This window comes from Coturnix japonica, chromosome 2 (assembly GCF_054131305.1).
Source record: "Coturnix japonica strain WE chromosome 2, WE-NBRP24, whole genome shotgun sequence".
NCBI lineage: Eukaryota > Metazoa > Chordata > Aves > Galliformes > Phasianidae > Coturnix > Coturnix japonica.
This window is the reverse complement of record NC_140664.1, coordinates 126,007,978-126,020,639: the sequence shown is the minus strand read 5'-3', so window position 1 is coordinate 126,020,639 and position 12,662 is coordinate 126,007,978. Positions and strand designations below refer to the sequence as shown.

The 12,662-nt window shown below is 45.1% G+C and overlaps 1 long non-coding RNA gene across 1 annotated transcript; it reads left to right on the top strand.

Annotated features, from left to right (window-relative positions):
• Positions 1–5,008: 5,008 nt before the first annotated feature.
• LOC107308885 (uncharacterized) lies at positions 5,009–9,375 on the top strand. Its single transcript, XR_001552973.2, has 2 exons — positions 5,009–5,576; positions 8,907–9,375. It is a non-coding gene; the product is annotated as an uncharacterized LOC107308885 (long non-coding RNA).
• Positions 9,376–12,662: the final 3,287 nt, after the last annotated feature.

Below are 12,662 nucleotides of genomic sequence, written 5' to 3'. Positions count from 1 at the left end.
GAAAAGAATGGAAGAGGGGAATATTCTGTTCTGCAGCTATGGAGTGTGAATAATGAGCCTTCATACCATAGAGGCTTAAAGAGGTCACAGCTCACATGAATGTCACTCAGACACTGCTGCACTGTTTCTGAAACTTCTTTTGTAGAGCAGTACTGTACACTGCTAGTAGTATCGGTGAGCCACACTAACCATGTGTAACCATACTAAGTCATGGAAGGCTACTGGGTGAATTTCAGAACGAAGGCAACAACCCCTACTGAAAGGACTAGGCCTTATACTTACGGCTTCCTTTCAGTTTGGCACCAGCTTTGTCTTTCAGGTGTTGCTGTCCCATGTGAGCTCAGAATCTACTGCATCATCTGCACAGTGATGACTGGCAATGAAGAACAACTGCAATTTCTGGAGGCAACCTGCACAGTTTCCTGATGTTTGTGGTTAAGATGGCCATTGGAAAGCATCATCTCTGGCTACATGGTAATTGCACATCAGTGATTGCTGCTCATATCTGGCACTGAAGCAATTGGTACCACAGCCTCTATGTTTGGTTGGATGCAAGGCACAAATGGGGAACAGTTCTTGCAGGGGCTGTCGAAAGCATGGCATTTCCCTTAGAGACAATGCATTTTGCTCTTAGGCATGCATTTCTTCTACCTTTCAATAAGTAATTCAGGTCTTCTTGTAGTTATAGACAGGTTTTAGTACTTTTTTTTTCCCCTGATCAATTAATAAAACTCACTGTGTGCAGAGCTCCATCTATTTAGATAAGGAAAATGTTCCATCTATTCTTGCATGTGAAGAAGAAAGTACCTGATAAACTTAATGCAATTTAACAGATTCAAGAGTATGACTGAAAGCAGAGCTTAGACTGCTTCCTAGTGCAATTATTCTTAATCATGCACGGCTGGTTCGGTAATTCATTTCAAACCTTCTGTCAACATTTTTTTTTTTCAATGAAAGTGGTTAAATTGATCAATGGAATTTTATTTGCTGAAATCAAAATGCAAAGTCAGGCATTCATTCATTATTAGTGTGGCCAGCAGAAGCAGGGAGGTAATCATCCCCTGTACTCGACACTGATGAGGCTGCACCTCAAGTATTGTGTTCAGTTTTGGGCTCCTCGCTACAAGAAGGACATGGAGTCCCTGGAAATTGTCCAGAGAAGGGCAACGAAACTGGTGAGGGGTCTGGAGCACAAGTCTTATGAGGAGCAGCTGAGGGAGCTGGGATTGTTTAGTCTGGAGAAGAGGAGGTTCAGGGGGAGACCTCATTGCACTCTGCAACTTCCTGAATGGAGGTTGTGATGAGGAGGAGCTTGGCCTCTTCTCCCAGGCAACAAACAGGACCTGAGGAAATGGCCACAAGTTGTACCAGAGGAGGTTTAGACATAAGGAAAAACTTTTTCTCTCAGAGAGTGGTCAGGCACTGGAATGGCTGCACAGGGACATGGTGGAGTCGCTGTGCCTGGCAGTGTTCAAGAGGTGTCTGGATGAGAAGCTACAAGATATGGTTTAGTGGCTTGTGGTAGTACCGGTAATGGGAGGACGTTTGGACAGGATGTTCTTGTAGGTCCTTTCCAACCTTGTGATTCTATGACTTCCCACTGCATACTTCTTGTCTTGCTGCTAGGGAGCACTTCCAGGTAGGGCAGCTTGTGAGTAAATCTTTCCTTACTCGGTCCTTGCTCAGTGACTTGTGCGCCCTATAAATAGCCCAGCAGTGTTGAATAAGGAGCTAGTTTGCCCTTAAGCATGAACTGAGTAGCATGAATAAAGACAGGTGGATTATGGGTTTTGCTACTTTCATAAAGCATGCTTGAAATTAAAGTAAATACATTAAATATAATCCAAAACAAAATCCATGTAGAGTAGAAGTAAGTATTCCCAGATACACAGGACCAGCAGTCAGCTGCTTAAACAGGGTGCATAAATCAGTAAGTGATTGTCATGTGAGGATTAAAATTTGTGATATAAAGCAATTTGATGCATTACAGGAGTTCTTGACTCAGTCTTGTTCAGTTCCAAATTCATTGTTTTGAAATAGCATTTAAAAGTTCCTTTTTCTGAAAGGAAAGATGAGTGCAGCTTGCTATACATTTCAGCATATGCAGTTGCTCAGGACTTGAGTCACAGGGGTTACGTTAAAAAAACTCTGTGCTGGAGAGAACGGATTTTATTTACAGCATGGACCCCTATTAGAAGACTAACATTTCTTCCCCAAGAAGGTCATGGGAAGTTCTTCCCCTAGAGCTCTGTCCAGGAGCCTCTTGTCCAATGGCAGCCGTTTTATTAAAACCTCTGTTTTCTGTCAAGGAAACTTAGCACTTCTTTAACTGTCAGAAATGGCTATACAAGCATGTGCTATAGGCAAGCACAGAGTCTGTGTGCATTTACTAATTACATGCTCTGACTTTGCTGATAACAACAAACTCATTGACTCCTGGAGTTACCATTGCCAGCCCACAGAGCCTTGTGTTCAGCCACAGCTGACCCCATAGAAGTGCTGCAGGAATGGTGTCTTCTCCCATATCAGCACAGAGTCAACAGTCCATCCTGGCAAGTCACTCAGCTGCTCTGTTCTTCCTGCGCTGAAGCTTATGCACATCATCACCGTATCTCAACACATCTCAGCCCTAAGTTCCCTGCTAGAACTATTCTGTGCTCACTTTCTTTTTCACTCTTCCAGAGTATACAATGATTTGAGTTTCATAACAACACACACATGTTATTGTACATTTCAGAGAAGGTGACATTAAAGAAGCACAGTGAGGGCAGAAGATGATGAGTTATTTCCTGCGGGAGTTCATGCAGTGGTTTTGGCACTACGAAATACTGTTGTTCAGAGCTGTTAAATCTTTGGTAACCTTGGGAGTTTATGTAAGTTGATGCCATGTGCGGTGTTCTCTAACCAATGTTTAGCATGCAGTTTGAGTTACTTGGCTGAGATTCTTACGGCAACTCAGTGAGAGAGGGGAGGAAGGCAGGCTGTAAATTTATGGTATACAAAAGCTTCTGAAGTTTCCACTTGAGAAGCCACTGTAGAGCAGTATGGCACAGCAGTCCGTTGACTTTTGCTGCCCTGAGGCACTCTGCTTGTACTTATCCACCTTCTGCAGCTTTTCTATCAGGCCAAAGGCAATCTTCCTTCGATTTTGTACATTACTCATTTTGATGCAGCCTAAGTATCAGCTGAGATGTTAACAAAGTACAAATGTTCACTGCTGCTAGCAGGTTTGACAGACAACTACAGCAGTGGATAGCTGGAAAAAGATGTCCCACAGCTGCGGAAAGATCTCAGATATGGAAGAAGAAAAGGTAATAATGATGGGAGAGATGCTGGACTTCAGCAGGGGTCTGGGGAGAAGGCCCAGTTGGGAGTTTGGTACAGTCATGGGAGAGGCAGGGCTGGACCTGAAGGCACAGAGAAACCGATGGGCAGAGAAAGAGTGGTTAGGCTTAAAGCATGAACAAACCCACAGAGAAAAGAGAAGTAGAAGCAGGAGTGTGTAGGGAGCGCTCAAGCATCTTCCTATAGATGGCCAGGTTCTGGGTACTGCCTTAGTACAGGACAAAGCCATTTGCAAGGACAGATACATGGGTATATACAGCCTGGGCTAGAGTGAGAGTATTTCAGTATCATCACAGAGGCAGACTTGTATTCTTCTTGATATCTCATACGTAAGAGCTATATACTCCCTTTCCTATTACTGAAGATAATGAAAGTTGTTAAGTGCATATGTGCTCCTATGTGGCGGTCTTTGATGGACACGCAGGAAATCGTGAGACAGAGTAAGCAATAGAAGGAGCCAGATGGAGCTGCCTGGTTAGAAAGCAAAATAAAAAGGGCCTAAGAACACCATGGGAAACATGCAAAAGGAAGCAGACAGCCAGGAGGAGCCAGAGGATGCATCTGCTCCTGGATGCAGGGAGCTTGGAGTGCACGTTGGCAGGGCAGGGAAGCTGCAAGGAGAAGTTTCCACAGGCATCAGGGAATGACTTCTGCCCAGCTGCTTGGAAGTTTAAATCTTTCCCATTTCTCTTACAGCTTTACTTTGTTTAGTGCTAGGGTGGTAATGGCTATTGTTGGTTTACAAACCACATTTTGTCCTCATTTCTGAAAGTCTCTTCAGAAAAACACCACACTTCTACTAATTACTGCATGAAAAACGTATTCCAAAGTATGGAAACTATCAAGGATATGTTTTGTTATTTCTACAGTGTCAGGGATTCTCACTTTCCCACCATTTTCCTATCTCACAACAGGATTATTTTAGATGAAAACATTATTTCAGGATATCAGTAAGGAGCATCTGGGATGACGTCTGATTGAAATACCCCAGTTTATTTCTAGAGAAGTTCCTTACATCCCACACTTTATTTTTGCTATTTAACACATTCTCCTTTTATAAAAAGCGAGATGTTCACGTCTTATAGCAACTGTTTGGTTTTCTTTTTCCATAGAAATACTTCCCTGATGCTCCGCATTGTGATTTTTGATTAATGTCATTATCCATGAAGATCTGCAGCTGAACTTATTGTTTTTGTTTCACTTGGCATCTACGTTTGGGAAAGAGCCAAGGGAGGAAGTGACAAATCCATCAGCTTAAGATGGGAAACCCTGTGGTTTCAGAGCTGCTCATATCTCATTAGGAGCTGCTTTTCCCCTTGGCTCACATCCTTTCTTGGGATAGTTTCTTCATTCACATCATTAAAATATACCATCAGAATGTTTACTCATCAAAAACTGACTGGAATAAGCCTAATCTTGCCCACTATGTACACACTACCTTGTTTGCAGAGCACAAAAAACAGCAGTCCTTAATGGGATGTGGAGACTTGAGCATATGTTAAACATAACCTAATAATAACAACTTTACAAAAAGAATGGCTCATTTGTCTAATTGCCACCCTGCTTATATGTTATTTTGCCCGGAAGGTACTAGGTCAATCACAAGTACAACCTTTTATGTATATGCTCATATTTCTGTTACATCTTTCCTCCTTTGCTCCAGGCACAGAGGAAACAAGCAGCAGTCCCTTACTCCATCTCCTTCCCCATGGACAACACTGCATATTTCAGCATCAAAGAAAGGGAAGTTTGCAGTTTGCTTCTCTCAGCAGCAACTCTTGGAGCCTCAAGATGCTTATTAAGGGAGAAAAGCAAATGGGAATAAACGCATTGATTAAGTTGTGCTTAGCACAAACCCTGGATAGTGATTCAGAGTAATAATAAAAACCTTGCAAAACAATATAAATACCAGTGGGATTAAAAAGCCTAACCCTCAAGCAAACAAGTCAGAGCACACAGAAGGAGCGTTGTATCTAACAGCCCCAAGTTGCACAACACCCAACATCTGCTGTCAGAAGCTCTCCGCCCCACTCAGAGAAGCCTCCAGCAAGCAGAGAGCATTTCACCCCCCAAATGGGGTTTAGTGTCTCCATGTACGTCCTCTAACTCCTCCTGCTGCATTGCAACACCAACAGAGAGCCATAGGAATGTGGCTACCTGGAAGAAATGGGAGATGAGGGTGAGGGCTGCAGGGAACCAGAGCCAGGCAGGCAAACCACAGTGCTTACACAGTAAGTAAACATGCTGGCTACTTTGCTCACCTCTCAGCACTTGTCCCTTCTAAACAGTTCTGCAGTATCTGGTGCCCTTACTGTAACAACGCATCGCCCTGGGTGCTGACATTTAATCTGTTTGTCAACAGATCCATTTGCATCTCATTTTGCTGGCACTCTGTGCAAGAGACAGTAAGTGATGAGCATTTCAGTGCGAGTGATGAAAGATGTCATTGCTGGTGCCCTTTTGCGCTGCCCGTGCAGCGCTGAAGCACAGCTGCCATTAGTAACAGGGATTTGAGTGCAATATCTACCTTTACCCAGCAGAGCCAGAAATTTATGATTCTGACCTTTTCTCTCCCGTTTGAGGCTGGGGTGGACTTGGGTCATGTTTGCAAGAAATAACAGAAAATCAAATAGAGTTGATGTGTGTTCAGTGTGGAGTGCTAAAGAGACAGAGCCCCACTTCTCCCTAATAAAAATGGCTCCAATGATTTTAATACTGAGGGCCATAAAGCTCCACAAACTTTACAAAAGCGGTTTGCAGAGTGTTAATTGTTTTAAAGGGTCACAAAAGAGAAGGCAATTAGATTCTGAGAAGGCCTAAATTTAGTATGTAGTTTTTCAAAAGCGTTTCTCAAGGTCTCAAATGTATGTGTTTCAAAGGAAAAGTGCCTCTTGTCAGTTGCTTAAATCCTCAGGTTTAATCCCAGGCAGGGACAGCCTGGGAGATGTAGGAAGCACCACCAGGTGGGAATGGCTTGAACAAGTCACCTGCTGCTTGCGGGTCAGTCAGGGAGCACTCAGATACATCAGCAGCTAAACAGGCAATGTGCGGCACAGGAAGCTGAAAAGATGTTGAGAGTGGTAATCTTTGCCACCCTACTGATGGCCCCAAATGAGCAACTCTTTTACAACATGAGTTTTTGCTTTAGTTAAACCAGCAGAACTGCTGAGTGCTGCGTCCTTAAACAGGCTGTGAAGGGCTTTGACTGAGCTTGAGTTGGTTGCTCTGCAGTATGAGCTTGAGAGTCAGTAGCCCTGTGCTGCTTTTCATTGCTTTGAACACTGGTTTGATTTGGCTTCAGGGTCAGCTGGACTGATGTCTATGCTGAGAAGTCTGGGTGTGTTAATGGACTGGTCATACTTCCGTCTGATTCTGACTTTTAAGTCCAAACTAATGATCAGTGACTTTTCAAACTGTTTTCAAAAGGACCGAGACATCATGTTGAGAAGAGAAGATCTGGAGCAATTCTAGACACTCATGAAACATGGCTCATGACGTTTATGCTGATAATGAAAGATCTGCAGCTATCCTGCAAATCTTTTGTGCTGCTGTTTTTCACTTTATACTTGTAGATGCTCCCCCTGGCTACAGTACCGTATGTTATATTACCACATCTAAGCAAACACACCCTTCCACGATCAACTTTCCCAAACTTTCTGCTAGGATACATAAATTCATCAGTTCCCCAAGATCCCCACTTAGGTTTGAGACTTCTGCCAGCAAATCTAATGTCTTTTTTGCATTCAGGTTGTCTGTTTTGTGCATGTACAAGCTCTCCTCTGTGGTCATAGACTCCAGCAAGAACTGCTGTTTAACGACATCTTTGGAAATATCAAGTCATACATAAGCTATGAAATAGGTTGTTATTGTTATGTGGATATTTATAACACATTTGAGCACTGAGCAGTTAATACAAACATACTTTGATTCCTATTAGCTAAATCCCTTGGTATCCAGCATGCTTCCCTCTGGCTTTTGTCGCCCAGCAGGAGAGACATCAGTGCAGCCAGGGAGAAAGACATAATCTGTGTGATGTGTGTCCTTTCTTGCCACTTTTCATTGTCACGGTGACCTGCCTCTTCTGCAAAACATCATGTCCAGATTTCCTCCTCAATACCACAGGAAGCTGCAGTTACTGACTAGGAGAGGTACGGGGTGGGGGAAACAGAGAGATCAGCAAGTATACCAAGAGAAGGAGGGGTAACTGTTATTCAGTTTATTCCATGTAGGCATTTCCAGCCCTGGTTCTAACCTTGGGAAGACCACTATGAGAGAGCATTATTTCTACTGATGTTCCCTGTCAGACTTTATGGATTATAAGCACATCTGCTGCTCCTTATATAGATACTTTAAACTTGCTCTGTACAACCACGAGACAGAAATGCCAAACATCTACCTCTGACCAGTGCTGCTCGGTGCTGCAGCCCATGCCTTGCCTTGCACATTGCTGTGTCCTTTGTGTCCATGCTCAGCCCTTCCTTCTTCTCAGGAACACAGAGGCAGGGATTCTCTCCTGTCTGGATGCATAGACTCTTCCCCAGGAGGAGATCAGCAGCCTGCTGCTTTGGTTACTACAGGTAGCCTGCACTTTCCCAGGTAGTCTGATTCAACCAGGGAATCACGGAATTTCAAAGCAAAGGTTTCCACAGTGTTGGCTTAATATGGAATGATGGCCTCCCAGGAACAACAAGAAAGCAAAATCTTTCAGGTTTTGTCCCTCTTGGATAAAGCCTGGTGCTGCTGTTCCCATGGCCCCCAGCTGAGTGCTATAGGGCCACAGGTACATGGCATAAGCAAGCCACTGGAGTGGGAAATCCTTACCCAAATGTTCAGTTTTCAGCAAAAATAGGGATAAACTTCAATTAGCTTTTCCCCCTCCCCCCCATTTGAAAAATATTCTGATTTCTGCTTCAGTTTTCTAAGTGGATATCAGCATTTCAAAACTCACCACCGCAGCGGCTGCAGAGCGTTAGTACAAGAACATGACACTGTGCTCAGAAATGCTATCCTTAATGCATGGCTTACCCCACTGAATATTTTATGCTTCTTTTTGTTCAGCTTTCCTGCTTAAGCATTTAGAAAGTGCCCTTTGTTTTTGTCTGGGCGGCATTACTGCAGCAGGATGCTCAATCCTAACAGGCAAGAACGCATCTTTCATGTCAGTCAAGAGTTTTTATTTTTCTGATAGCAACAAATTCACAGAGCTGGAGCATTTCAGACGTGCAGGATCTGCATGTTTGGTGAGCCAGCAGTGAAACAAAACCTACAGGTGACAACTTGTTCTTCTTACAAGAGTTGCCTCTAAAGCAGGAAGCGTTACCTTTGTGCTGCTGATTTCTGCCCCGTTCCACATTGGTGCTGAAGGAAAAGGGGGCACAGTCACACAGCGCTGCCCCGCCAACCTCACCCTGCCAGCAGGCTCTTTTCTCATCACCACATGACTAACATAACCACAAGCTCTTCGAGTGCATGGGAATTCTTCCAGGCAGTAGTCAGAGGGCAGCAGCAACCTTTCTGCAGCAGAGGGTCTTGTGACTTGTTTCCTATTTTTTTCCTTTCAGGACAGTTTGCTGGCATAGGCTGTGCAGCAAGTGAGACCCCAGGTTCGGTGCCATTGGAAAGTGACTGTTACTGAATCCTTGATATCCCCTGAATTTCATGTCATGTGTGACTGTGATGGCCGTGTGCTCTGACCGGAGCCAATTTAACTCCTGCATGTGCTGACGTTGCCTTTCTGGGTCCCAGTCCAGCCAGGCTGGAGCCTGCAAGCCCCAGTGCGGGCTTAACCAGCTCCCTGCTGGGTTCTGTTAGCAGCAGTGAGGCACTGCTGCTCCTCTGTGCCTCTTTACATCTGTTTCTGTGTTTTGGAGGAGCCCTGCCAAGAACACCCCCTTTCCATTGGCTCTCACGTCTGATTTATTTGGAGTCTCTCAGCCCCTCACCCTTGGTGTCGGCCAGATCACTGGAGCAGGAGTCACAAGATTTAAAAAAAAACAACAATAAAATAAAATAAAAGCTGATTAAACAAAACTCCAAAGAAAATCTCCAAGAATTAATGTACAGACTAGATGAGATTGTTTCCCAGAACGGCATCTTTCCAGCTGCAGTGTCCCTATCACTCCAGCCACTGATGGGACAGATTAGGCACTGGATTCCTGCCAGCTGATGCACTGCAGCATTTTTATTGATGGGAAATGTTACAGTTTGGTGGAGCTTGACCATTCCTTTGGATGCTGAACTCTGATTCTGGTGAGTTTGCACTCTGGCGAATAGAAGTGAGCTGCTCAAAATTCACATGACCGTAACAATAACACCGTTGGCCTACAAATGTCACCCACACTTAGTCTGGCTGCACAAGGTCTGGTAGATGGAGAATGCAATTATACTTGAGCATGAGAAGAGACCAAATGAGGAAGATGAGGATGTTTTGCATTATTCAGTTTGAGTGCTATATGGCTGAAAAATGCTATCTGAACCATGACATCAGAGCAGCTAATTAATTGTTATCACTAACACCAGTGACTTGTAAATAAAGGAGTATGCAGCTATCTTCAGGGCTATGAAACGTGGTCTCATACTGGAAGCCCTTCGCTCTGCTTGGCAGTGAGCACCCTGAATATGCTGCCAACCTGTGGGAACTCAGTTCTGCAAACAGCCCTGGATGACGCTCTGAGTACCAGCCCAGGGCTGGTAACTGAAAGCCAAGAGCATCCCTCACTCCACAAAATAAATGTTAGTTGGCCTTACAGATATGGAAGAAAAGGCTCAGAGAGAAGAGATAGAAATGGGATTTAAATTTGGGATAAAAATATGGCTTTAAGACCAAGCTTTGCTTCTTGCAGTAGAAGAGATTGTTTTGTTTGACACAGTTCCTACAGAGGTCAATGAAGGGCAGTTATTTTTTCACAAATCCAAGAGGGTATCAAGTGATGGTTAAAATAGGAGAGCCCCTCAGGAGCTGCATTCCTTCTGCATAGGTGCAAATCTCTGCTTCAGCCAAACTCGTCTCAGCACTGAGAACCTTAGCATGGGTCAGCAGGGAGTGGAGAGGGCAGAGAAGGGCAGGGGAAGGGATGTGCCATACTTGGCCCTGCTGTCAGACCCCTGAAGCCTGGGGCACACCAGGTCTGCAAACTGATTTAGTTCAGGAAACCCAATTGCAGCTCTTGGAGAGCCTAAAGATAGCTCAGTCACAGCGGAGCAGCGATGTGGATTCTGCTGTGTGCAACAAGCAGAGCTCTTCACACCTCAGGTGCCAAGGCATTACCTGAGGAAATGGTCACAAGTTGTATCAGAGGAGGTTATTATTAGACATAAGGAAAAACTTTTTCTCTCAGAGAATGGTCAGGCACTGGAATGGCTGCACAGGGAGGTGGTGGAGTTGCTGTGCCTGGTAGTGTTCAAGAGGTGTCTGGATGAGGAGCTATGAGATATGGTTTAGTGGCTTATGGGAGGACGTTTGGACTGGATGATCTTGTAGGTCCTTTCCAACCTTGTGATTCTATGATTGTATGGGTGGGACAAGCAGAAGAATGCTGTGGCAGAGGGGGGGGGCCTGCAGGCATTGCAGCATATACAGGATGGGGGCTTTGGCCTGCAGGGCCGGCTGGTTTCCATCAGAGTAAAACACAACACTCCAGTGGCAAAAAAGAGTTATCTGCTCAGAAAGCAAATGGTAATTTCATGTTTATAGATAAAAAAACTCACTCTGAAGCAAGATGTGGAGGAAATCTGGTTTTTACTTGTTCAAGCAGCCTTAGCTAAATGTCTTCTATTCCCTCTCCCTTCACTGCTTTGCTAGAAATCCCTTGCATTACTCAAACACAAACACAGCTGTTGCCATAGGAGTCGTCTTGAGCTGGTTAAAAAGTGATTCAAGAGGATCACCCGGTGGCTGAGCGTGCTGCTGCTGGGAGCAGAGCAGCAGACACCGGAGCTGCACTGGGGGCTGGGGTGAGGGGAGAGCCCAGACCTCCAGCTGCAGCCTTCTGTCCCTGGGTGTGCTCACAAAGTGAAACAGAACAGGAAATTATTGTGCTCTGTGACATGGAGAGCCATGTTATAGGGTATTAGGAAGACTGTGATGATGAAATGTTTTTTTTTCCACTTTAGTGGTTAAACCTTTGGGTGTGTTTTCTTAACATCATTCTCATTTTATGCAGTTATATAGGTTGGGATCCTCTCCTCTTGCACCAAGACATAAGTTCTGTGCCTCCCTGGCAGCTCAGGGAAAGGAAGGTGAACCCTGGTATGTCTGCAATGGAAACCACTACCACAATGGAAGCATCCCATGTGCCCCATCACTGTCAATCCCACATCAGAGTCATGAGCAGGAAAGTGGGCACCGACCTGGCCTCGGGGGCAGGGCAGCAAGTGGGAGGAGGAAGGGACAACTATGTGGCCTAACCTCCATCACCATTCAGAAATGGGCTGTAGTTGAGCACTGGCACTGCAATGGGCTTTGCCACCCAGAGACTGCAGTATAAAATAATTCTTCCATTTCCAAGACAAAGGCTAAAAGAAAACAAACACAGTTCAGCTCCCTGTGAACTTTAGCAACCTCTCTCTTAGCCTTTCTGGGATGGCTCCTCCAGCTGCCACTTGCTGCTGCTGCCATTTGGCTCTGCCACTGCAGATTCACCTGTGCCAGCAGAGAGACAAGGGCTGGGAAGCAGCATCCTGCCTGCAGCCAAAGGTGAAACAGAGAAGAAAGAGAGAGGAAGGATGGTAGGAAGACATGGAGGAAGACCTGTGTTTGTTGGGGCATGAGACCTGCAGGAGGCAGGAGGAAAGGCCATCCTCTCCAGCTCCCTGTGGTGATGGCAGCTCTCTCTGAGCTCCAGCTGCAGGGATGAGCTCTGACCCTGACACAGCAGAGTCTGCTGGGACACCTCCAAGGAACAGGATGAAACTCATCCCCTGATTAGCTGTTGGTTAATTAATAATAGTCTGCTGTCTCCTGGGTGAGATGGAGGTCCTACAGGAAGTGTAGTGTCTGTGAAACCAGTGGCTCTGTCACTGTGCAGGATGTACAAGGAGACACAGGAAAGTAGGACAGTCATGGACACTGGCTTTTCCCAGCTCAGCACCTTCATTTGGCAGTATGAATCTTTAGTAAGATGTATTTCTGTGTTATTTTATATTTTGAAACACATCCTGAATTTTAGAACAAACCACTGTCACAAGCCTGAAGCTGAAAGCAAGACAGCTCATGGTGTGTCATGTCTGCACACATGGATCCAATTGTCAGGGGAGCATTAACAAAATAAGCTTCTTCTGCTGTGGCTTGCCAGGGCTCCCAAGGCACCATCTGAGAG